The 25,547-nt window shown below is 36.4% G+C and overlaps 1 protein-coding gene and 1 non-coding gene across 2 annotated transcripts in view; one reads left to right on the forward strand and one right to left on the reverse strand.

The window, feature by feature from the left end:
- Positions 1 to 6,157: 6,157 nt before the first annotated feature.
- On the reverse strand, positions 6,158 to 6,229 carry Trnap-agg (transfer RNA proline (anticodon AGG)). Its single transcript has one exon. It is a non-coding gene; the product is annotated as a tRNA-Pro (tRNA).
- A 7,648-nt stretch (positions 6,230 to 13,877) lies between these two features.
- The window catches only part of LOC129769210 (protein couch potato), a 47,315-nt gene continuing 35,645 nt past the window's right edge, over positions 13,878 to 25,547 (forward strand). Inside the window, exon 1 of the mRNA XM_055771316.1 lies at positions 13,878 to 14,879. The gene's annotated coding sequence lies outside the window, so the exon portion shown is untranslated. The remainder of the gene's footprint in view (positions 14,880 to 25,547) is intronic.

Consider the following 25,547-nt stretch of genomic DNA (forward strand, 5'->3'; position numbering starts at 1 on the left):
TCAAGTATTTCAATGAGCTCAATCAACATGAACATGATTTACGCAGGTGTTTTAAAATCGATTTGTGTTTGGATTTTATTGAGAGAACGAACATCTACGGTGATTTATTCGAATTTTCAATCATGTTTATCAAATTTGAATCTTGCGTTTTATACGGATATCATTGGTGTCTTGATCTTGGGAACCTTACCACGGCCTTCACATCATCAATTATGAAAATTGTATGCCAGGCGGTGGCGTCGAGTGAAGCTTTCGCACAAGGTACATAAATCTCAAAAAAAAATCGTTCAAAATTCACTTTTATTTATAACTAGATGACCCGACGAAAAATAGATTTCTTGATTTGAATACTTTCAAGCATCCACGTTTTCTTACTAAGTAAACGTTAGTGAGTCCAATCACTGAATTCTTCATTGATTGATTACCCTTTGACCCTTTACAATTTCCTTTGCTATAAATTGTCTAGTACTTTTACAAAACTTCGTCCTTATAATATAAAATTATTTTCAGACACAATTCTCGTTCAAGATTCTTCAAGTATTTGGAAATAACATGTCTCTCCGTTGCATGGAATACATGTTTGATACAGAGAATATTACAAAATAAAGACAGCTTAAATCGGACCATTCCTTCCTCCGGTTTAGGGCACACCAATACATTTGGCCTTCCATTTTTGTTTATATAGATAGAAGATATAGGAATGCGTTATTCCGTCTGAAAATCCTTTTCCAATTTCGAACAAAAATCAATTTCGTTAGCGCCAACATCAAATGGACTAACAACGCTTAACTAATTGTAGAACATATGGGAATTCAATTTTCCGATTTTGATCTACGACTCCACTATATTGATCTACGGGAAGAGACGAATACAACAAAATAAAGAAGGCTAAAATCGGACCATCCCTTCTTCGGGTTCTCCGCTTACCAACATATTTTGCCTTACATTTTTATTTATATAGATATAAGATATGGAAATGCGTTATTTCGCCTGAAAATCCATTTCCATTCACGAACAAAGATCAATTTCGATAGCGCAAACATCGAATGGACTAACAACGCTTATTATGATGTAATTTTCGAACATGTGGGAATTCAATTTTCCGAATTTTCCGACCTTCCTTCAGAGTTTTCCGATTTTTTCCGATTTTTCTCTCCACTATATTGATCTACGGGGAGAGACATATACAACAAAATAAAGAAGGCTAAAATCGGACCATCCCTTCTTCGGGTTCTCCGCTTACCAACATATTTTGCCTTACATTTTTATTTATATAGATTTAGTTATTTATTTATTTATTTATACAGTTATGATTCATCTGACATCTGTGATCTTAAAGCATAAAATATCTACAACTAGACAATTATAAAATTATAATTTTATAATGTTACAAATCCATTCAAAATGTACTGTATGATTGAAAAAGTACATTTTTTTAAATCAATTGCAAACATACAGTAACTGGCACAAATCTACCGCCGTTAAAAATCAATATTTGAAAATAACCTATAAGTTTTTAAACTATTCTTCATTTCAAATAAAGGTACGGAAAAATGAAATTCTTAAGCTCATTTTGCCAGAAAAACATCATAGATTTTTATTTTTCGAAAATAATAATAAAAAATTTTATCTGTAATATATATGGCATGCATAAACAAACAATATCGTAAGAATATTTTATTTTCCATTGATGCACCCCTCGATTATGACACTTAATTGTTTACATCTATCACGAACATAAATTATACAGTTCTAAGACCTACTTCTTGTGACCAAGTGAATTGTTTTTTAAGTCGTGCAAAAATGTGACTACCCAACATTTCTATGTAAATATGTCGTTTTGTTTGTTCGCAGTGCCATTAAGTACAAGTTAACTTTTTTTGACGTAGGACTACGTCTAACCGGAAGATATAGGGAGTAAAATGAAAATCTAGGCACTGTACGTGTAGAAAAAAAGGAAAGATTTCGAACCCTTATAACTCGATCATTTCTTAACAGATTCTTAATAGATACGCATCTATCACAATGAATAACATTTTATTTTTCTCGAGATAAACAATTGAATAATTGTGAGCATTGTCCATTGCTTAAAAGCACTATGTGCCTGGTTTTGATTGGTCCAATTCGTGCTCCTCAAATGGGTTCGACTAAAAGGAGCATCCAGAGTAACAGCGGAGTATAATTTGGATACGAGCAAAGAATTATATTGTAAGCCACTCCCTTTGTGAGTCTACCGTCAGTCGAATGAAATCAATTTGGTTGTTGCTTTCTGAAAACATCATCCATTCTCTAACCGCGAAGCAGAGCTGATATCCTGAGGCCATCGTTCCAGCATGTAGCTGCAGAAGTGGCAGGAGTGGCTGAAACGGTGGCATGAGTGGCGGAGCGCAGCGGTGGTAACGACGACAGCGAGCAACGAGTTTTAATTTTGTTGCGCTCATACTCTGAGAGCGTCCGCAGACTGCAGACATTTCATCGGCCGATAGCTTTGCAGTCTGCGAGTTTTCGATAGAATGGACAAACGTAACCCATCGCTTTCGTGTAGTCCATCCAGAGCCTGTGGCTGCATTCAGTTTATCGGGAAAAGTGCATCGGCAAAATGAAGACAAAAATGTCGGCAACGTGAGAACAAATGGCGCTTTTCAGGGCCATTAGCCTTTCACAAAAGAGTTATTAAAAGTTATCTACAATACAATGGATTCTAAAGTGTTATCCGAAAAATAAAAAATCCGTGAATTATTTGTTTATGAATAATGTTTTTGGATGCGTTGGAGATGTAATTTTACTAATAGGTACAGAAAAACTATTTGGATATTTTATAAGTTGTTTAAATTGACAACCCTTGGTGTAGTCTTAAGTCTCTTCGCGTAATGTCCCCGACATTATCCATTCGTATTTTTTTTGGATTACTGGACAAATGAAACCCTGAGATAATATTCTTTTGGTGCGTGACTATAATCTACCTGGCAGTACATGGATCATCAACACTCCGAATCATTTTTATTCATTCTGCTATACACCGTTAGTCTACACGACTTTTTAAGCTTTGCTGGATTATGTCGAATGGAATGGAATTGCTAATGCAATGCAAACATACGCACCTTTGACCTATGCTTCACCAGTACAGAGCTTATTTCAAACAAACGGAAACGGTCAACGCTCAACCGTCAGCGGTCAGCCGATGAAGGCAAACGCAAATGCCTACGCATAAGTACACGCGTATGTAGTATGGATCGCGAACGCTATCGCTATAGCCTTTTTTCGATGGTGACACATTCGACCACAGACGCTCATTTATTCGTTCTCGCGGAATCATTATTGCACATTTCACAACCACTTCAATCTACCTTTGGCAACGCATAAGGCTACAATGTATGCCTGTCATGTAAAAATACAGAAGTTCCCACGCATAAATCTTAACCCGGTACTCACACCGATCAAAATTGCGCCGCTGTTTGCTTTTTCTTTCATTTTTCCTAAGCATCGTGCGAAGCTTCTGTAAAACCTTTCAGAGTCAAAAAATGATGTCTGCTCGCTAGCTGGATTGATATTACGATTTGCAATCCCGAATAAGTTATTTATACTAAGTTGAAAAACAGGCGGATCTTACATTGTAATATTTCCTCTCTCTGCATTGCCCGTAGAACGAATGCTGCATATGATTCGCAGTTCTAGGGGAAGGGTGGCAAGAACGGACACCTTAAGTAAATTAAGTAATTTTTACCAACCAAAATATTCTCTAGTAATAAATTATATGTCAGAACAACGTTTGCCGGGTCAGTTAGTTTAAAATAAAACTGTCAATTATACAAAGAGGAAGTGAGGTAGTTAGGTTTGATGAGAAGGGAAGAAAGCAAACAGTGATATAATTTCTTTTGAGAAATTCGTAACATATAGTGTTGACCATTGCACAATGGTCTAGGGAACGTATTTAAGTGAAAATTTGGAAATTTCTTCAGACAAACATTGTCTTCGAGAAAGTTGTTACATATGATGGAGCACTCATTTTTATGTTGTCAAAAATATGGTGACCAATATTCTAGGCATAAGAAAAAATATAACTTTCTTATCTTCATAGATAACGATAAACATAGTACAACAATGTTGTAGCTCCAGTTAGTTTAAGCAACTTTGTACAACTTTTTTTTCTTCTATTTTTCAATACACCCGATTTAGCGCCTTTGTTCTAAGTAACATTAGGGTCACCATGAAAAAGTGAATTTTTTGCTCTAACTTTTGTATTTCAAATTCTACATGCAAACTGTCTTCAGAAGATTTGTAGAGCTTACCAAGGCAATCATTTTTCATGCAGAACTTGTCAATACATCAATCCTACTCAAAGTTATTGATATTTCTTTTCTAAGTTGCGTTAGGGTCACCATGAAACAAACGGTTTTTTGCTCTAACATTTATATTTCAAATTTTACATGCAAACTGAAGACTTTTAGAGCTTACTAGGATAAACATTTTGCGATGCAAAATTTGTCACTTTCTCAACTCTACTCAAAGTTATTGATATTTTTATAAAAAATACGTCCTCTTCATTTTTCGTGGTTTTTTCTGAGGCAAACATATAAAAGGTTTTTTGGTGGTATTTTAAAGAGCATATTTGACTCTACATTATGTGAGAATCTCAAATATATGTTTTTTTTTGTATTTGAATAAACTAAAATTGAAATCATGAGTTTTTGGGTGAAAAACCATCAATAGCTTTGAGTAGGAATAAAATATCGACAAGTTTTGCATTGCAAAATATTCGATAAAAATAGAGATTTACACTGGATGTTTCGAAAAATACCAATTTTAAAATGTTCAGTTTTCATATGCATTATTTAAACTTCCGTAGTCCCGTAGAGCGGGGTAAGTTGAAACGCGAAACTATCATGAGTTTAATGTACGATTCTACTTCTCGAACTATCTACAACTGATTTATGAAACATCAAATTGAAGGAATTACATATAATCAACTGGAAAAAAGGGGTTTTTACACGTGAGAAGTGGGAAGCAGTCTGATACAAGCAAAACGAACACTACATACTAGGAATTCAAATACGAAACAATAACATCAAGAATACTGTTTCAGACGCTTTCATGCCAGAGTGGAGCCACTCAAAATGGCCACTAATGAGGTTTATGGGATATTGATATATTACGTAATGAACTCAGGAAGGGAGGATTGGAGGCTTTGTAGAAAATTGTTTAGAAATAAATCCAAATTTTTTTCTGCAAATGACCATTTGTTACATATTATGTAGGGAAGAGCGAGTCTAAAATAGTAAAAAAAGAGCGTTGGATAATATTTGAACGACCCCTAGTTGCAAAATTCACAAATTTGACTAGTCTCATGTCTGTGTATTCATAAATTATATTCTACGTAACTGAGGAGAGAAATATGTTTTTTTTAAGTTTACCAGCCATACAGCAATCACCGAGAAGTAACTTCCGGCATCTGCAGCAAACTTTGAAAAAATTGTCGATTCTCACTGAAATTGAAATGCTCAGAGATGTTATAAGATGAGATGTTTTTTAGTTTATTTTTAGAAATCAAATTACACTTGATAATCCTATTTGATTACATGACGCGCAATTCTGGCGATATTTTTGAAAGAAACAGTGTTTTAGGACCGATTGAGTCAGCGCGGATTGCGTTAAGGCACTCCAATATTCTGGTAATGGCTGTCATAAGGTATGTTGTACTGTATTGTTTACTGAAAAAATATATCCTGTCAATTCATCATTCCTACTAAATGTTATGGGTTCCGTTTTAACTTACCCCGTGTTTCAACTTGCCCCGGTGTACCTTATATAAAAAGATAGAAAAAAAACTTGATTTCATAGAGTTGATTGAAATAAATTAGGGTCACCAAGCATGGGACAACTATGCGTAGAACGGCAGTGAAATTCTTCCAATTACTTTTATTGCTCTTTTTAAAGATATCATAACAGCGATCATTCATAGACCTCGAAAATATAGTGGTCAGTATCCCCGCCTGTCACGCGGGAGACTGGGGTTCAATTCCCCGTCGGGGAGATCAAAATTTTATTTTTGTTTGAGAAACGATTCATATATACACTATTGAAGTGTATTCTTACGACCTTCTTTTAGATGAAAAAGTCAAAATGCTGGCAATATCACACCGAAAAAAAAACCGACGGTGGGCTCGTCCGGGATTTGAACCCGGGACCTCTCGCACCCTAAGCGAAAATCATACCCCTAGACCAACGAGCCCTTTGATCGTCGTATATCTAATAACGAAACATACTGAAATTGATATAAAAACTGAACGGACGATTTCTAAAACTATAAATAAATTTCGTTTTCGAATAATTTGCTCAATGTTTCACATATTTAATTATGTGTAAGTTTATGCTACATAAAACAAATCTTGCGATTTTGTACCATACCATACTACCATTTCGTTTGATAGAATCACTAATTTGTTCTCTGAATATCTCCAACATCTTCAAGTTACCAAATAAAAATATCCTCCTATTGAAAAAATAGATTTTTTACTAACTAAAGCATTTTTCTACTAAAAATACATTTCAAAGCATCATTAATTATTTCGTATGCATAACTTGAGAACTTATTTAAAAAAAAAATGTTTTGCTATATCTTTATGACAAATCAGCAAAATGAAAATGCAAGTATTCAAAATAAAAATAAAATGTTTGCAATATTATTGTTGGCTTTTTGCAATATTATTATTGATCGGATGACTAGACGGTCGGTGTTAAGTCAGAGAGGACCAAGTCGCAAATTTTCTTTTTAAATTTCGAGTATTTTGGTTAAGCATTACGTAAGCTACACACCACACTTATCAGATTTGGAAAATCACGCGTACAGCACGAATAACGTATTGAAATTGTATTGAATGCTCAATGAAATCCTTATACCTTATAGCGCCAAACTTTAAGCTCGTTTTTTTTTTCGAAATCAGAAAAATGTCACATGGTCCGGTCTGACTTAACACCGACCAATAATAGATGGATTTTGATAGAGAAGTAAAAATAATACATATAGCAGAGCGTAGTTTCCATCCACGGACCTCTGGGTTATAGGCCCAGCACGCTTCCACTGCGCCACTCTGCTCTTATGGAAATGGTATAATTTTTTTTTGTTATGATGTAGGGGAAAAGGGGGGAATTTGGACCACCTAAGCAAATCGCCTAATATTTCCAAACCAATACGGTCTAAATAAAAAATGTCACATTGTATACTGAGCTACACTTGTTTTCTCTCAATAAATAATGTTTAATCATTATATAAAGCTTGAATCTACCGAATATATCTTAAAATAAAAGAGATGATTTTTGGACATTAAAATTTGATGCGGGGTGATTTGGACCGTTTGTGGGGTGATTTGGTCCAGTGTGTGTTTCATCGAAAAAAACATACTTATGTTTATGTAAAGTATTTTGGGATAATGTTACAATCAGTAACAATATTTTGGGATCGATACCAGGTGTCTTGGCCAGATTCCAGACCAGAAAAGTTGGATTGACACCATCTCGAATTCTGCATGAATCTTTTCACTGTTGTTCGAGCATTTTCAAACACTTTTGATGCTTGGTAAAAGAAAATCCGTTCTCGATGGCCTACGTTGCTCTTTCAAGCTCCTCCTTCTTCCAACATTGTCTGTCCATCCTCTTTTTGTAATTTAGCGTCATCTGGAATCAATTAGACCAAAGAAAAGTATCAAACCTGTAGGACCAATTCACCCCACAGACACGTGTCCATGTCACCTCACACAACACGCAAAAATTAAAATGCATTGATTTCATTTATTGTTATCAAACTTACAGTTTCGCTACATCAAATTGTTCCTCTCCTGTAGGCGAACAGAACTTTACTGCACAATACACGAAAAGTTTGTTTAATTAGCGGGAAAAACCTTAAAACCACGACTGGAAAACTCACATTTTTTGACGATCAAAGTGTTTGCTGTGTTCATGCTACCGTTTCCCTCTAGTTCTGAAGTTTTACCAAAGTTCTTTTTACTTTTATTTTTTTATTTTATTTATTGATACACAAATCATTGTAGCGTAAGGAATTCTCCTTTTAATGTACTACATTTAGTTTGAATTCATTGAGCTCTTCAATCTACTTTTACTCATCTATAATTTTAAATTAACCAATTAATTTTGTTGATTCCTCCTGTTAAACCATTTAACGCATTCCTTATGAAATCCACTCACACTATTAATACTCTTAATTTCGTTAGGTAACTGATCCCAAAAACCAATGCCCCTGACAAACAATGTATTTGCATAATGCGATGAATTATATCGTGGTATCACATAGTTCCTACTACGATTACTACGAAAGGCAGTCAGTTTTTCATATAAGTATGTACGGGAACGAAAATGAATAATTTTGAACAAAGTTAGACATACTCGCAACTTTACAAATTCATGGAAGGGAACATGATGCTTATGAGACACTCTAGAAAATCTACCTAAATTAAAAACATATATAATACAACAGTTTAAAACAATTCTAAATCTGTCAATCGCTCGAGCAGATGCATTCAACAGAAAAACATCTCCATACATAAAATGAGGAAGAAGCAATGATTGAAACAGACGTAACTTTATAAAAGTTGGAAGCATGTAAGATGAAAGCCTCAAAAGTCGTAAACCAGCGAATATTTTGCTACATTGTTTATTAATGTGTTTGTGGATGATAAACCCTAGATTACAAGCCGTGTCAACGTAATCTAATTTCTCGGTGCCTAAGAACAAGGATGGTAACTCGCTATTTTGATTATTTCTGGCAATAAACATAGCTTTAGTTTTTGATGCATTCACTGGCAGCATGTTCTGAATCGACCATCGATAAATTCTACCCAAATCAAAATTTATGAAGTCAGATATCATAGGTACTGGTAAACCTTCTACGGCTAAGTAAAGTTGCACATCATCCGCGAACATGTGAATCTTGCAGTGCTTCAGAACAGATGGTAGATCGTTGATAAAGCATTAAAATAACAAGGGGCCCAAAATTGAACCACCAGAGACACCAGACATAATTGGAATGTGTTTGGAATATTTTCCATTTGCAAAAACAGCTTGCGTTCGTTTCGATAGATACGAGTGAATCGGTGACCGGAATAAATCGCCACAGTAAACAACTGCAACAGAAACAACCGCTTAGAAAAAGTGTAGTAGGCTAGAAATATTTGGCGCGGGAAAAACATCATGTGCCTCACATTTCTATTATAAATTTATTCTCTTGTTCTCGTTTTTCGAAATTTATTCTGAGGACAATGTAATGGGGACGAAGTCCCCATTTGGCGAGGATAAGGAATCGAGGCGGCCCATGCCGCCAAGATGACGCAATCCGAGTCCACCGCCGACCCGCCGTCGGAAGCGGCGGTGTCTCGCACGCAAACCTGGGATCCACTGATTGCCCGGTTAGTTTGAAACATAGGATACGATCCTTTAGCAATGTCCGACCGAGCTCTAGCGAGCGTCGGACGGTATACGTCTGCCCGGGGCGTTACGTTTGCCTGGGGCGATACGTTTGCCCGGTTAATTCTTGTTTTGAAATACAATACCGCGCCACAATATTTATAGCCTACTACACATTTTATAAGCGGTGGTTTCTGTTGCAGTCGTTTTCTGTGGCGATTTATTCCGGGAACCGAGTGAATCAAGCTAACAGCTGAACGGCTGAACGAAAACTCAGAGGATAATTTTTTCAAAAGTTTAGTATGCGATACTTTATCGAAGGCTTTAGAAAAATCGATCAGTATTAAAACAGGAACACCGAGTGAATATCATCGTGCACTTTCAAAAAGGCAGAAGTTGTGCTATGTCCACGGCGAAAACCTCATTGAAGATGGTGCATTAGATTATAACTATCAATATGGTCTTGAATTTGATTTTTTATCAATCGTTCAAAGACTTTTGACAGGGCGCACAGAATGCTTATCGGTCTTAAATTAGCTAAATTAACGCTTTTCCCTTTTTTTGAATAGGAATTATTTTAGAAAATTTCCAAGCTTGCGGAAATTTAGAGGAAACAATAATAAGATTGAATGTAAATCTCAATACAGGATAAACCGAAGGAAATAAAAGTTTGATGAATTTCAAAGGAATTTCATCAAAACCCACTGCATCAGATTTAATTGAGTTTATTGATATAATAATATCGTTATCAGAAATTTCTGAAAATGCAAAACCATTCGTATTTACTGGAGGAATAGGGAATAATTCACTGTCCGTAGAGATTGGAGCTAAAATATTCGTTAATTTCGTCGTTATTATTATCAAACTGTTCAACATGTTGTGAATTTTGACACACATTAATACTTTTCACTTTTTTCCTTGCTTGAATGTGTCGAAGTTAGCTGATTGGATGTATAATTAATTTTTGCAGTGTTTACTATGTGAGTGACTCTTTTTCGAAGACGCTTGAATTGTTTTTGGTTATAAACAGATCTATCCGAGATCCATAAACGATACGCAATATTTCTTTCCAGAATAGCTTGCGCGATTTCATTAGTAAACTATGGATTCTTTTTAGCACGTGTTGTCCTTAATGGAACAAAAGAATTGAACAGGTTTAATAGATTTTCATTGAAAAAGTTCAAAGTCAAATCGACATCAGTTATGCCCAAATAATTCTCTCAAAAGCATCCATAAGAGACGACAAATCCAAATTCCGATAATCGCGGAAGGTATGGATAGAATCGACATGAGATCGACTTATTTTAATGGATGAAAATAAAACATCATGTCTTGAAAATGCTGGTGCAGAAACTTGGTTTAAATTTAAAACAAAGTCCGCATTATTTGTTAAAAATAAATCAATTAACGAACTACCACTTGAGAAAAAAATAGTGTTCGTAGAATTTATGCAATTCAAACCATAAAAATCAAATAATGCGGACATGAATCATGACTCATTGACCTAATCGAAAAAATGCAGTTGTTTGACAAAGGTGTTAAAAAGCCAATGAGCTCTCTAGAAATCACAGCATTTTAAATACACTGTAGAAAAAAGTTGTTCAAAAATGTGTTAGGCTATCTCGCTAATTGTTGAACACTTTCCAAATGTTGAACAGTTGAAGGAATTCTAGCTAGAAATCAATTTCAATTGTTGTTTTCCGAACACTATCTTTAAAAACACCTGCGCTTGAAAGTTACACATGTTATGTTGCCCAGCTGATAACATTTGCATAACCCTTACCTTTGAAAAATGCGATTGAAAATATTGTGTAATCGATGATCACTTGGCACTACAATTCTCAAAAAATAGAGATAAGAAAGTGCCTCCTCGAGATAAGCTTTATAATAATAACAGCTGTGATTTTTTCACTGCCACTTTTTTTTCACAACGCCTGATAGAAGGTTTTAAAAGTTTTTCAATCATCCGGGGTTCAGTTACACTAAAATATTATTTTCAGATGTTGTTATTTTTCATCTCATGTTTCATTTGTCGACCACCCCCATAACCCTAAATTGTCTTTTCATTAGAAGGGGAGCCAGAATTTTTCGAAGAACATGAAATAACGTTTTTGTTCAAAAATGTGCAAGTGTAAATAAAACTGCAGTTGAAATTCAATTATGTTGGTGGTTTCTAGTGTGCAAATCAACAAATGAAAAATATACCGTAAAATTGACCAGGTGGAGGAAAACAGTAGCATGAACTCATCAAACACTTTGTTAGAAAATGTGAGTTTTTCAATCGTGGTTTTAAGGTTTTTCGTTTTTTCGTCGGTTTTTTCCCCCCCTTTTTTTCCAAAAATGACTTTCTTCAAAAATTTATTACTTTTGAACTACTGGACCGATTCAGATCGACATATCAAATTAACGATATATCAAACATTTGAGCAATTTTGAAAAACGTTTCCTAAAAGTTCGCATAACAGACGAGTTCCATATAGCTTTCATACATCGTTCAAAAATCAACAATTATAAGTTTTATGCGCATTAAGCTAAATCTACATTTGAATCATATTCTTTGTAGAGTCTAAATATGCCTGTCACTATAGTGTCGTATTACTTAGTGTTTCCTAATAGATGAATATAAGAGACCATTGAAACACTGCCCATATAATTACTATTTTCTGTACACTGCACTGCGATGAACAAGAACAAGCAATTGTGTTCTTTAATGTTATAACTAACTAAATTTCAGCATTTGAATCTTCATGTAGATAATGAAACAATCAGATCAGTAGTAAACTTCATATAATATTGGTTCTTAGCATTATAACTCCTCGGACTCGACATCGAATTATTCCACACGCTCAGCATTTGCCGTTGGTGTAAGTCACTCCACCTTCTTTATGCGATCGATCGTGATATCGGAAAATCATGTTGCTAAAATTACCAACATTGCGGATTGTATTTACAATTTCAATTAATAAGACACGAACCTGCTGTGCTTATCATATATCAGAGTATTCAGGAAAAAATTACTATTCTAGACTCGCAACAAGTCCATAGCACCTTTTCCAGACATTTCACTAAATTTCTTCCAAACCTTTTTGATTTTATCTGATAACAACTGAAACAACCGACGGAGACGTTTTGACTAATATCGTAAATGTAAATACTAACGCTACAGACAGTGTAACCTGGTGATTACGTCTAGCTATGCGAACAAATGTTCATTGAAACGATTGATTTTCGGCATAAATAGACGTAAGCGTTTTTATCAAATGGAAAAAAAATGTTTTAATCCACAAAATCTGCTAGGCCTTCTTTTTGCCGATAATATCCTTCAACTGACAGATTATTTCCTTGGAAATTTGCATGGTTACGCTTGTAGGCAAAAAAAAAACAAAATTGCGTTTTCCCAACACTAATGGTGTTGGTGATTACGTCTCCTATGCAAACTTGGGCAGTGAAGAAGACCCTAAAACTGTTGGAAGCGAGAAGCAGATTAAGGTAAACTAGCGTACAAAATCAACAAGATGGCTGTACATAATCTGATAACAGGGTTTAAATGGAATTATATTAATTGAACTTCAGGATGACAAATAAATTGTTTTTTTTTTGACGTAGGACTACGTCTAACCGGAAGATATAGGGGGTAAAATGTACATCTAAGCACCGAACATGTGGGAAAAATGAAATATTTCGATCGTTTGTAACTCGAGCGTAGGAAATATTTCTACGCCTCTATTACAATGAATAACATTTTATTTTCCTCGAGATAAACTATCGAACAATTGTGGACTCTCAATCATTGTTCAAACGCTCTATGTGCCTCGTTTTGATTGGTCCAATTTATGTTCCTGAAATGGATCCAACCAAATGTCAAATGTTATGTCCCCGACAATACCCCTCGTCTTTTTCTAAATGGAAAATTCAATCAATTTACACAGATTCATGTTTGACCAAATTTTGATGGCAACAACCTTCATCACGAATCAATTATAACTTATCTGTTCAGTTTCGTCCTTCAACACAGGAGCTAAGTGTCCAATTCATCGTTTTTTCTACTGGAGTCATACACGTTGACAGCATGATTATCATGACATTTTAGTTTTTCTTACTAACAATGGAATTATGGAAAAATTGCTGCAAGCTTCAGTTACACAGAGCTTCAACCCTGATACAGAACGTTCACTTTCTCTCATCTACAGCCACTCACATTCTCTGTCTCCGGGAATGTTTTCAATTCAAACATCCAGCCGAGCGCGCAGAAAAATCATTCCATATCCTGCCGACTACTGCCGCCATCAACAGGCTGCTGTCGGTGGGATCCACCTTCGCAGTATGTATTTCGTTGGACCGTACGCTTTTTGCACGTTTTGATAAGAAAAACCGCTGGCACTCGCTCTCGCGGCGACAGTTTTCCACGAGAAATTTTCCTCTTTCCTCGGGAGAGTGAGTTCGTCGGAAAAGTAACGAACATTGTTTTTCACTATCCTCGCGCACGTCTCATATCAAATGTTTTACCCAAACGTCGTGCAAGTAAATCAATTTTCGCTCCGTCGTCGGTTATGTCTGTAGATATTATTTTTTTCCTCATATTTTCTTATTGTTTTCCACTCCGTGGGAATTGCTGAAGATCGAAAACCACAAGGAAATATTGTTACTTTGTATACTGTTAGATGGTTTTACGGTTTTGTGTAAGTGAAGGAAAATTCAAACAGAAAGAAAATCTCGATGGTCTATTTGGACAAAGCTGTGCAAGTGCACTGATTTTGGGCGAGGGGGGAGAGCGAGTGCGATGGTGTCCAGGTCAGTGTTCTAGAGTGCTATCAATATAAGTGGCGATAGAAATGGAAGCACGGAGAAGTGAAAATCTTGATTGCTCTAGGGCAAGGATAAACTAGCGGAAAGAATGCTTCCCGTCTATTGAAATAAGCTATCGGAAAGAATGTATGCTCTCATGTTTTTCCCTTCGGATCCCCTCCCGTATGGTGCAGTGCGTTTGTGAATGATAAGAGCTGCTGAAAACACTGTAAATTGAAGCATAACCGGGTGAAAAAATCAAGTTGGGTGGCGCAGAAGCGATTTTGCAAGAGAAAAAGTAAAACGACGGTCGGCACATCTTAGGTGACGAAAATTAGAGCGAATGTATTTAACTTTGATCGCATCACTATCACGGTATGTGTTCCGATGAGCGTTTTAATGAGAAGCGGAATGTCACGTATTGGATGCAAAATAATCGTTCGGAAGATATTTCTATAATTGAATCTTTAGCTTAGTTTCGTTCATGGGTGAAGTGAATAACAAACGCATGAATTTATGCAGCAGCGTCTCGAATTTGGCTCGAATTGTTCATGAGTGAAACGAATGGATATCGCTGGCACTGGACTGTCGTGACCTCATATTCCATCATCTCCATCGGCGATGAGATTTCTTATTGCATAGCCCCACAGTCTCGGAATTGCACAGCATCCGCAATCACGGTGAGTGTCCGAAAGAGAACGATATGAAATATTTTCTGGGAAGCGATTTGATTTACATTTTACATGGGAGGGGTTCTGGCATTGTTATTATTTTGCAAACCACATAAAGTAACGCTCGTAATTGTTTGCGAAAGGGATGATGCGACTGTTTCAGTAGTGATCTCTTGTCAGTTTTTTTTCCATGGCGGCGCATCCTAAAATTAAACACATTTAATATATAAATATATGAATATGTCAAACGTTGATATTTGCACAGATTAGTCGATTCACCTTTGAATAGAAATATGAACCCATTTTGCATTCGCATTTCGTCGTTATTTTACGGATTTGAGATGACTTACAAGTCACTTACAAGTTGAAGCTCTTGATAGTCCCTTTTGTGCCTTTGACTCTGGAAAAACATGCCACTCCAAACAAAACTAAGCCTTATTACGCTATGTGTTTATTACTATGTTTTTGTAAGTATGAGAGAATTTCAATTACGACTCTAGATGCATAGGTTCAGCTTTTTTCATACATGTACCTACTATTCCAATAATTATAAAAAATAAATTCGACTAGAAACAACGCGTAAATCTATCACATTCAACACGATATGTGCAGGTGTACATTTTACTCACACGAGATGACCACTTTACCCGCACACTCAAAAATGTCCTATTTTGCTTCTTTTTTTTTCTCATGATGAAAATGTACTTCTTTCATGTATTATAGAAAACCGTATTTATTAGACTGACTTCCCTACACCCGCCGGGATCTTTCCCGTTTACGAAGAGGTGGCATCTCAAATTTGCTTCCAGGTTTTGCTTTGAATTTTAGTTACAAAGGCTAGTAGAATTGTTTGTGTTTGCATTTGTAATTTTAAACCTTCCTACTTCCTGTATATTTTTTAGTTTTATATTTTTTTTATGTTGTTTATGTCTGTGGTCTTAACGTCAATTTCGAGCGCGATCTATTATTTATTTTGTTAACAGCGTCGAAGAGTGCAAGTTATCACCTGAGACAAGACTAGTCAATAGAGGGGTCGATTCCGGACCAGTTTTCGTACCAGCTGCTGATTGCTCACTCTTAAAGGGTTGATAATAATATTTGAAAATACAATAATAATATTCGATAATATTTGAAAATACAATAATAATATTCGATAATATTTGAAAATACACTAATGTACTCATGGTAAATACTCTCAAACAAGTTTTCGTGAAATAGCATAACCGAAAAATATTTTTGACGTAGGATTACGTCTTTCGGAAACATATTGGGGTACAAATTGAAAATCAAAAATCGAGTAGGGTAACACGGGGTGAGTTGGACAGACGGGGTGATTTGGACCAGACCACCCCTTTATCTCGAAAAGTACGGCTCAACTTGGATTTTTTATAATGTAATCTCCTTCTATTGTTGAACCGTATATACTTAACGTAAAAAAACTTAGGGTAAATTTAACAGGTGGAGGGAAACGGTAGCATGAACACATCAAGCACTTTTGACGTAGGACTACGTCTAACCGGAAGATATAGGGGATGAAATGAAAATCTAGGCACTGAACAAGTAGGAAAAAATGCAAGATTTGGAACGCTTATAACTCGAGCATTTCTCAATAGATCGCAAAGGTTTTTGCATCAATTGATAGGAAAAATATCTACGCATCTATCATAACGGGGGTCTTCGTAGCCACATTGGTTGCGTGTTCGCTTAGTAAGCGATCGATCGTGAGTTCAAAACTCAGGGCCCTCATTGACCATCTTTGTGTTGTTACAGAATAACTACGTCCACGCAACAATCATCAGCGATGGAGATCGATCCACGGTCGAAATAAGATCGATTCATCCATACAACTGCTCTGCTCTGCAAGACACATCGGGCTGCTGTTCTATAAATAACTCAACAATGATCAATCAACTGTCTCCGTTGTCCGGTGGTCCAACTGGATAATGGAAGAACAGAAAGAATACTCTTACGCCTAAATGGCTACTGTGTGAATGTACCATATGTAATGGTATGGAGGAATACTGGCGAATGGCAACTGTGTAATGTGCTAATTATAGATATGATAACCATGTGACATGTACACGATTAAAATTCGGCTCTGTTACAGTTAGATTGCTAATGAGCCTTAAATAAATAAATGGGATAAAAAAAAAAAAAATCTATCATAACGAATGACATTTAATTTTTCTTGAGATAAATAATTGAATAATTGTGAAATATCAAGCATTGTCCAAATGCACTATGTGCCCATTTTTGATTGGTCCATTTTGTGCTCCTCAAATCGTACCGATAAAAACGGGCAACCAGAGCAGCAGCGAAATACAATGAATCACGAAACAAAACAAAAACAAAAAAGAAAAAAATGAACGAAACATTGGTCGCAGTCTCACACATGCGTAATTCTCGAGCCAGCCAGTCAGCTTAAAAATCCCCGCTCTGCTGCCGTAACGATCATTCTCATCGAAACCGTACACCACATCGTTTCGCATCACATCACATCAACAAACAAACACAAGCAGCCATGTCTGGACATGACAAAGGAGGAAAAGTGAAGGGAATGTCATAATCCCGCTCGAACCGTGTTGGTCTGCAATTTCCCGTAGGTGTATTCGCCAATTGCTCCGCAAGGGTAGCTAGGCCGAGCGCGTTAATACCAGTGCACCAGTCCACCTAGCCGCCGTTATATAGTTTCGGCCACCGAAGTGATCGAGTTGGCTGGCAAAGCTGCTCGCAACGATAAGAAAGCTCGCATTCAGAACAGAACACATTCGGTTCGGTGGCAAACGCAATCGCAAAACGGCAGCAGGTAGAAGAAGAAAAAGTTTGTTTATACAGACTGCTTTGGTGGCAAAACCAGCCACCGTAAAACACGGCGCTTTTCAGGGCAATTAAACCTTTCAAAGAAGAGTTATTGAAAGTTTTTCACAATACTAATGCATTCTAAAGAGACATAATATGACATATAATATAAACTGATTTATTTTGTTTATCTTGTTCTTGAACTTATTGGTGGTTGGGGTCTTTTAAATTGATCATTCAGTTTTCACAAACCCATGCATGGTTTCCGAATTAAAAATGGCTTCAAATTACAACACATTGTATGCAGGATGGCATTAACGAATTTTCTCGGTAGCAAGAACTGCTTTCTTTGGTTGATAACTGATGTTGAAAATTGACTGACGTTACATTTGCATTGTATAGAAAAATAACTAAGGAGCAACATGATGAGCTATGTATTTTCTGCTGCTCTGTTCTTATTTTAAAGGACTTTAATCCGAAGGTCATTCGTCCCTGTATTTACTGTTGATTTTTCAGAACGCTTATAGCTCGTTTATTTCTCGACAGATCGTATAGTTCGCCTCCAAAACCTTAGTTATTTTTCATTTTTATTTACTTTGTTTGCGGAGATACTAATCTTAAAATTCATTCGTCTCCGAAACCACAGTTTAAGGTACGGTAATGTGCTCAATAGTGAAATATTTGATATTGAATGAGCTGATGACCACCTATGCATTCCCTATCACAGCCATCATTTTGATTGTACGATATGTGCATACGCCAAAAGATGCCCGGCGTTGAACATTTAATAAGTCCAAAACTTCAGAAAAAAATCAAGAATCAACTATGAGATAGTGAGAAAAAGTTTAGAAAGTTTGTAAAAAAAAGCAAAAACACAACACCAAAGGTTCTTTTCAGAACCCCCAACATGTTCATAAAGAGTAAACAGTAAACTAATCCATTTTTCAGGTAGATAGGTAGGTATTCACGTAGGAGAAGAAAACTAAACAATATATTTAAAATATATATTTATCAAAAGCTGTCCGCTTTGTATAGTCCTACGTCACTCCGGTTATGTCCCCGACATTACCCACCTGTCTTTTTATGTCTGGGGGTAAAGTGGTCATAGGTGAATAACAACTTACAATGTTCTGTTTACTAAAGCTGATATACCTCATCACATTCTGCTCTTGAAGAAGATCCTTTTGTGACTTTGACCCTGGATAATTATGCCACTCCAACTAGACCAAGCCTCATTATGCGGAACGTTATGTGTTTCTTACTACGCTTTTGTATGCAAGAATTTAAATTGAGACTCTAGGTGAATAGGCCAAGCTTATTTCTTGCATGTACCTACTATAACGAATATGATTTGAACAAATTTGGACGAAAAAAACGCATTAATCTATCACTTTTAGCTTGATTTGGCCGGGTGACCACTTTGCCCCCACTAGGTGACCACTTTACCTCCAGGCAAAAAAAAACTCGACTTTTCACCTTTTTTCCTAATGATGAAAAGTGTACTATTTTGAATTTTTATAGTAAAATCCGTTTCCTGTCTTGAAGAACAATGAGTTGAATTATAATATTTTTCGAGAAACGGGAATTAAATCGGTGTGTGGGTGCTGGAAATGGGCATATTCCTTAGGGTGACCACCATGCCCCCACTCCCCCAACACAGTAAGTGTCAAAAGTATTGATACAATGTATTGCAAGTTTGTACATCATTAAAATTTAAAATAAAAATGTAATTTATCAATTATACAGGGGTCTTTCCTACCGTGTCCGTCCTTCCCGATTTTCCCCTATATCTTCACATCCGCGATGTTTCAATCAAGTTTGGGAGGGTGCAAACAATTCTGAGCCGTGTTGGCGCGGGATCCTGCTATGCGTTATAAGTGAGTTATCTTCGCCATTTTTAACATTACGTTACCGCGTCGTTGGCACTAGCGATATGATTCTTATTTATGCACTATCACAGATTGAGCTCCCGACGGCTGAATGGACCTCATGCTCATCAGTTGATGGTTCATATCTGAAAGCAAAAGTGTTGACAAATACCGCAAGAAACTGGGGGAAGGTAGTGGAACAGGATAACGGCTGGTATCTCGCCTATCGTGCAGATGAACACAGAAAACCTTGGGAAAGAAAAAAAAACCCAGGGAAACATCCAATGGGCGCGGGACGCTGAAAGCGAAATACGTATATATTACGATTCGCAGTCAAATATTCTTTCATCTCGTGTCGGTGGCTTGATTTCTGGAAGTAATTACTGTGCATGAAAAGGACGAATTCCATGTTTGGTGCCGCAACCAATGGAATGATTTTCTTCTGAGCTTTGGGACATATCAACGGTGATAATCACGAACATTCATGGAATGTAGGTTATTGAAGAGAATAAGAATATCGGTAGCTTTTTATGAGTGAATGCGAAATTACATTTCACGTTTTGCTCTGAAGCTTACGGATGACATTGGTTTATGTATTTGAATATATTTGAGTGGTAAAAATGTTCCATTGTATGGTTGAATATTGTATTTATGAATTGAATATTGAAGAATTAATTGAATTTTAATTCTATGATTCATTTCTTTTATCGGAGCATTGAGCAATTGAGCATTTGAGGGGCTTAGAATGAAAGGGGTGTAAGCGATTTGATTGATTTTTTTACATCGACTTTCTCTTTTGGTCATAACTTAGCTGCAAATACATTCCCAGCTGTATTTGTATGCAATGTGGAAGATAGGTCAGAACCTCATCTATCGGATTCTATAGCAAACTTAAGGGGGTATTCGAGACATGAATTTCGGATATTTTTTCGTGCTCCGTAAAAATAAAACTAACAATATGTTTACTATCAATTATATCATTATTCGTCCATCTATCTTTGAACAATAAAACAAAAATTGAACGGAGAAATTCATAATTAGAATAGTTGAGAGCTGATGAAGTGAGGGGGTTCAAAAAAAAGTTGTGCCATGGCGTACACGATTCCAGCCCTTCTGGTTATCTGAACCAGAAAATCGGACAGATTCTGAATCAGTAATGATGCCGCCATTGCATGAACCTCGGACAAGTCAAAAACATCTTTTTTTGACAAAATGGCGGCTGTTTGAAAAACAGAATGCGTTTCTCGATTTTTTAAAAATAGTAAAACTTGAAAAATATCATATTTTATAGGTTCATACCTTCCTTCCTTCTTTGTTTTAAAGAGGCTTGAAACTTTCCAGTTCATTCGCCTCTAAGAGGTTCATGCGATAGCGAGATGTATGCAGATTCTATCCACATAAACTCGACATGAATCGGTTCAGTACAACTTGAGATATCGTGTACGCCAGTTTGAAAAAATTAGTTTCGAGAAAAACGCGTTGTAAGTTCATTGTTATGGCCGTACCAGGTTAGATACCGCATCACTAGAATGTCTCTAAATAAAAGTTGATGACGAGAAATCGATCAAGTAACTTACATCTCTTGCATTCTAAGCCCCTCGATTAATATGCCAACATTGCGGTATTATCCTCTGAATTAATATTTATATTAGGACTAGCTGACCCGGCAAATTTCGTCCCACCCAAAATTTATGTTTCGTTATCACATCCACGATTTCTTACTAAGCGCACGTTCATGGGTCCAATCGCAGAACTGTTCATTGATTGATCTTCTAAATTGTTTTTGACTATAAAATTTCAGTACTTCTACCAAAACTCGACATTATAATATCAAATTATTTTCAGACACAGTTCTCGTGCAAGATTTTTCATCCACTTGTAAATAACATGTTTCTTCGTTACATGGAATAAATGTTTGATACAGAAAATATGATAGAATGAAGACAGCCTCAAATCGGACAATTCCTTTCTCGAGTTTTGCTCTTATCAACACATTTGGCGATCCATTTTTATTTATATAAATAGAAGACGATATAGGAGTGCGTTTTATCACATTGAAATCCATTTCCACTTTCGAGCGAAAATCAATTTCGTTACCGCAAATATCAAAAGGACTAATAACGCTCGTCAACATGTAATTGTAGACAACATGCGAATTGAATTTTTCGAATTTTCCCAACTCTGAAGGAAAGTTTTCCGAAAATTTTCAATTGTCATGTTTGGTTGGAATATGATTGGTTGAAATATGTGCACTATTTTTATGGGACCCCCTCTCTTTCTCAGAGGAGGAAGGGGTGTCATACCATCATAGAAACATTTCTCGTTCACAGAAACCCTCACATCTCTAATTTGGCTCCATTTGCATATGCTGAATTCGGTTTCATTTGCTTGAATAATTCTCGAATTATGTAGAAATTTGGGTTTCATTTGTATGACAAGTCAAGTAAGCAAATGAAACCAAATTAGACATATGGAGGTTTTAGCATGCAATAAATGTTTCTTTGGTGGTTAGACACTCCTCCCCTCTCTCTAAGGGGGGGCTGCCATACAAATGAAACACCAGTGTTGGACTCGAGAATTAATCAAGAAAACGAAACCAAATTTGGCATGTGGAAGTTTTAGGGTGCAATAAATGTTTTTGCGGTGGTCAGACACGTTTCTATGGTGAATAGACACTCCTCCCCTCTCTCTGAGGGGAGGTGGAGGACTGCCATACAAATGAAGCATACATTTCTGCGTAATTCAAGAACTTTTTAAGCAAACGGAACCAAATTTGGCATGTGAAGGTTCTAGGGGACAAGAAACATTTCTAAGGTGGTTCAACACTCCTCCCATCTTTCTAAGAAGGGGGGGGGGGCGTTCCGCCATAGAAATGAAACACAAATGTATGCATAACTCGAGAATTAATCAAGAAATTGGAGCCAAATTTGGCATATGAAGGTTTTAGGGGGCACGAAACGTTTCTATGATGAATACACTCCTCCACCCTCTCTAAGGGGGGCTGCCATATCAATGAAATACAAACTTCTGCATAACTCGAGAACTAATCAAGCACAATTTGGGATGTGAGGGTTTTTTGGTATAAGAAATGTTTCTATGATGGTATGACACCCCTCCCTCCTCTGAAATGGAGAGGGGGTCCCATAAAAATGTTACACATATTTCAACCAAAAATATTCCAATCAAACATGACAATTGAATATTTTCGGAAAAGTCTGAAGGAAAAAGGGAATATTCGGAAAGTTAAATTCCCATATGTTCTACAATTACATAGTGACAAGCGTTGTTAGTCCATTTGATATTATAATGATGAGTTTCGGTAGAAGTACTAGGAATTTTATAGTAAAAGGTAAATTCAACGGGGTCGATTAGAAAAACGTGAATGTTTGAAGGTATTGATAACAGCTAGGGTCAGCTAGTTTCATATAAACGTGACTTGTTTTCTGATATGGCACCCTTCCTGAAAGACGTAGTTCTACGTCAAAATCTATGGTAGTTTCAACTGTGAGTTTAAGATACACTTTTTTATAATAGTTAAAATGCAAGTCAGTCAGTTGAAATTGATGAATGGTGTTTATTTGGTCTCAGATCCATTTGCACAAAGCTGGATTTAAAATTAAGCTTGATGTTGAAATGAAAAAAAGCAGAATTTCGTGCTTTACAATATAAAGATATTATTCAACTCGTGTTTCTAAACACTAAACCTCTGCCCTCTGGGTTCCTCACTTGCACTTGTTTTGCTTGTTTTGGGGGTAATGTACATATATAGTAAAAACTTTTTCGTTCTTTTTCATGCTACGAACAACCATGAGTGGAGGACAAAACTTTCGCGTTTAACGTTGAATATGGAGCAACAAGAGCAAGCGGATGTTGCAGATGAGAGTTTGTTCGGTGAATGCCAAAACGAAACCACTTATTTGCTGACCATGTGTGTGAGAAAATAGCATATCACTGTCCGCATTTACAGCTTCTGATTAGGAGCAAGTACTAGATTGCAGTGATTCATTGTTTGGTCCTAATTAAGATTTCTATTTGCGGTTTTGTTACGATAAATTCCAGGTCAAACCCAACTTCTCCACTCTACTATTCTATTATTGTGTTTAATTGTCTGGAAGGAAATTCAGCTCCTGGTATTCTGGTATTCAGCTGGAATTTTAGAACAGTTTTCTGGTGTGGCATCAATATTACGAAGTTCATCGGACACCGGAGATAAGGTTTAGATCATTTAGAAAAGGGACACCCACTTTTGGCGATTGTCTTGTTCCTTGTTGTCAAAATTGGAACTTCCTAACGGTGTTTTGTTCCTATTAAAAAGATCTTCAACTAAGAAGAAAGATGAAAAATTTCGAATCATGAAATAGGCGGCACACAAAACCAAGGAAGACACTTGATTGATGTTCGCGATCAGAATAGAATCCAATGTTTGAATATTTCCACTGAAAACCGAAGGTGAGAATATCATGACGTTTTCTGTGCCGGACAGCAGAATAATATATAGTGTTGAACTTCTCGTTGAATGAACAAGTGTACATGGAGGAAGCAGTAACATACTGCTTGTTGCAGTTCGTTTTGTGGAAAACGTCAGCAGGTAATATTCCACTGTCCTGGATAATGTCATCAGTTCATAGGCCTACTTTCGTGTCCAACAAGTATTCCTATGCGAAGCGTATTTCCTCTGAACCGTTAGCGCTTGCATAATTTCATATTTATGGTTTCATCCTGCATCTAACGGAGGTATCGATGCGCCTAGAAAATTTTGCTAAAATGATTTCTGCCTTCAATTCACAACCTGTGATTGGTGGTCCACTCAGGTGGAAACGGGGAAATCAATCGAGTTTGCTTGGAAACATACGATGCATATTGCGGAGGCATTTCGCGGCCTGACCATGCTAAAAGTGCAACGTTTTGATTTAGGTTGAACTGTGAACGCATAATCAAATAAAGTGCAATGAATGAGTTTGGTACTGCCATCTGACGGAATTGCGAGAGAGATGAACGTAGGAGACTCACCTCGTTGCAGAGTCGAAGTTGAATGGAAATTCGATTATATTGCTCATGGTGCAATGTTTGCTATTTGGGAAAGGGTGGGTACATAATTGGTGGGTAGCAGCGATATGAAAAGCGTTTGACTTCTCATTAACATCATCTTAAAAAAAGGGGGTTCGCGTTGTAGAAGTCAATCGGGGTTTGATTATAGTAGAGCAAATCGATCAAATGTTTCATAAAAAGTGTTTCCCAGTGGAATAAAAAAAGGCCAACAAGTTAATATCACAGTTGAGATTTTCAGTTTTCGTTCTCATTATTCACTTTTGTCCAGTCGTGAATGGTATAAGGTGGTTCGAACATCGTAGAATAACCTTTATGAGGGGTACTCATCAATATAAGTATCGTTGAATTTAGTGAAGTTTGACTTAAAAAGAAATTCACTCGACCCTGAAACATTGATTTTTTTGTTTGAATATAAAATATTTATTGGTCAGTATTATCTATGACATTTCGTGATGTTCTGGATATTTTCATGATTTTATTCGCGTAGAACCTCTGTGGTATACATGCGAAAAACTTTTCGAGTGATTCTCGACAGTTCTTGGGCCTGATTCTCGAATACACTTCACGGTGGAAACGGAATGAAACGTATCCGCGATGACAACGGTACGGTGTCGATATCTGGATACGAGATTATTTTCCCACTAAATTTATCATTATAATATCAAACTATCTTCAGATGAAATTTTTGTATGAGATTATTATATCACATGAAGTTTTCTACTCACATTAAACACCAGTTTGATACGAAGAAGTTAATTTTCATTAATGATTTTTTATATGAAAAGTGCTCATTCTGCCTGAAACTCTTCGACACTTCACTAACTCGTAAAACGTAGTTCAATGGCGTGCCGTTTATTTCGTTTCCACCGTGAAGTATATTCGAGAATCAGGTCCCTTATGTCGGCCAAGCTGGACCTGATGTCAACATCCAATTTAATTACAATTTTCACTGTCAGTCTAG

The sequence above is a fragment of the Toxorhynchites rutilus genome, chromosome 2, assembly GCF_029784135.1.
Source record: "Toxorhynchites rutilus septentrionalis strain SRP chromosome 2, ASM2978413v1, whole genome shotgun sequence".
In the NCBI taxonomy this organism is placed as follows: Eukaryota; Metazoa; Arthropoda; class Insecta; order Diptera; family Culicidae; genus Toxorhynchites; species Toxorhynchites rutilus.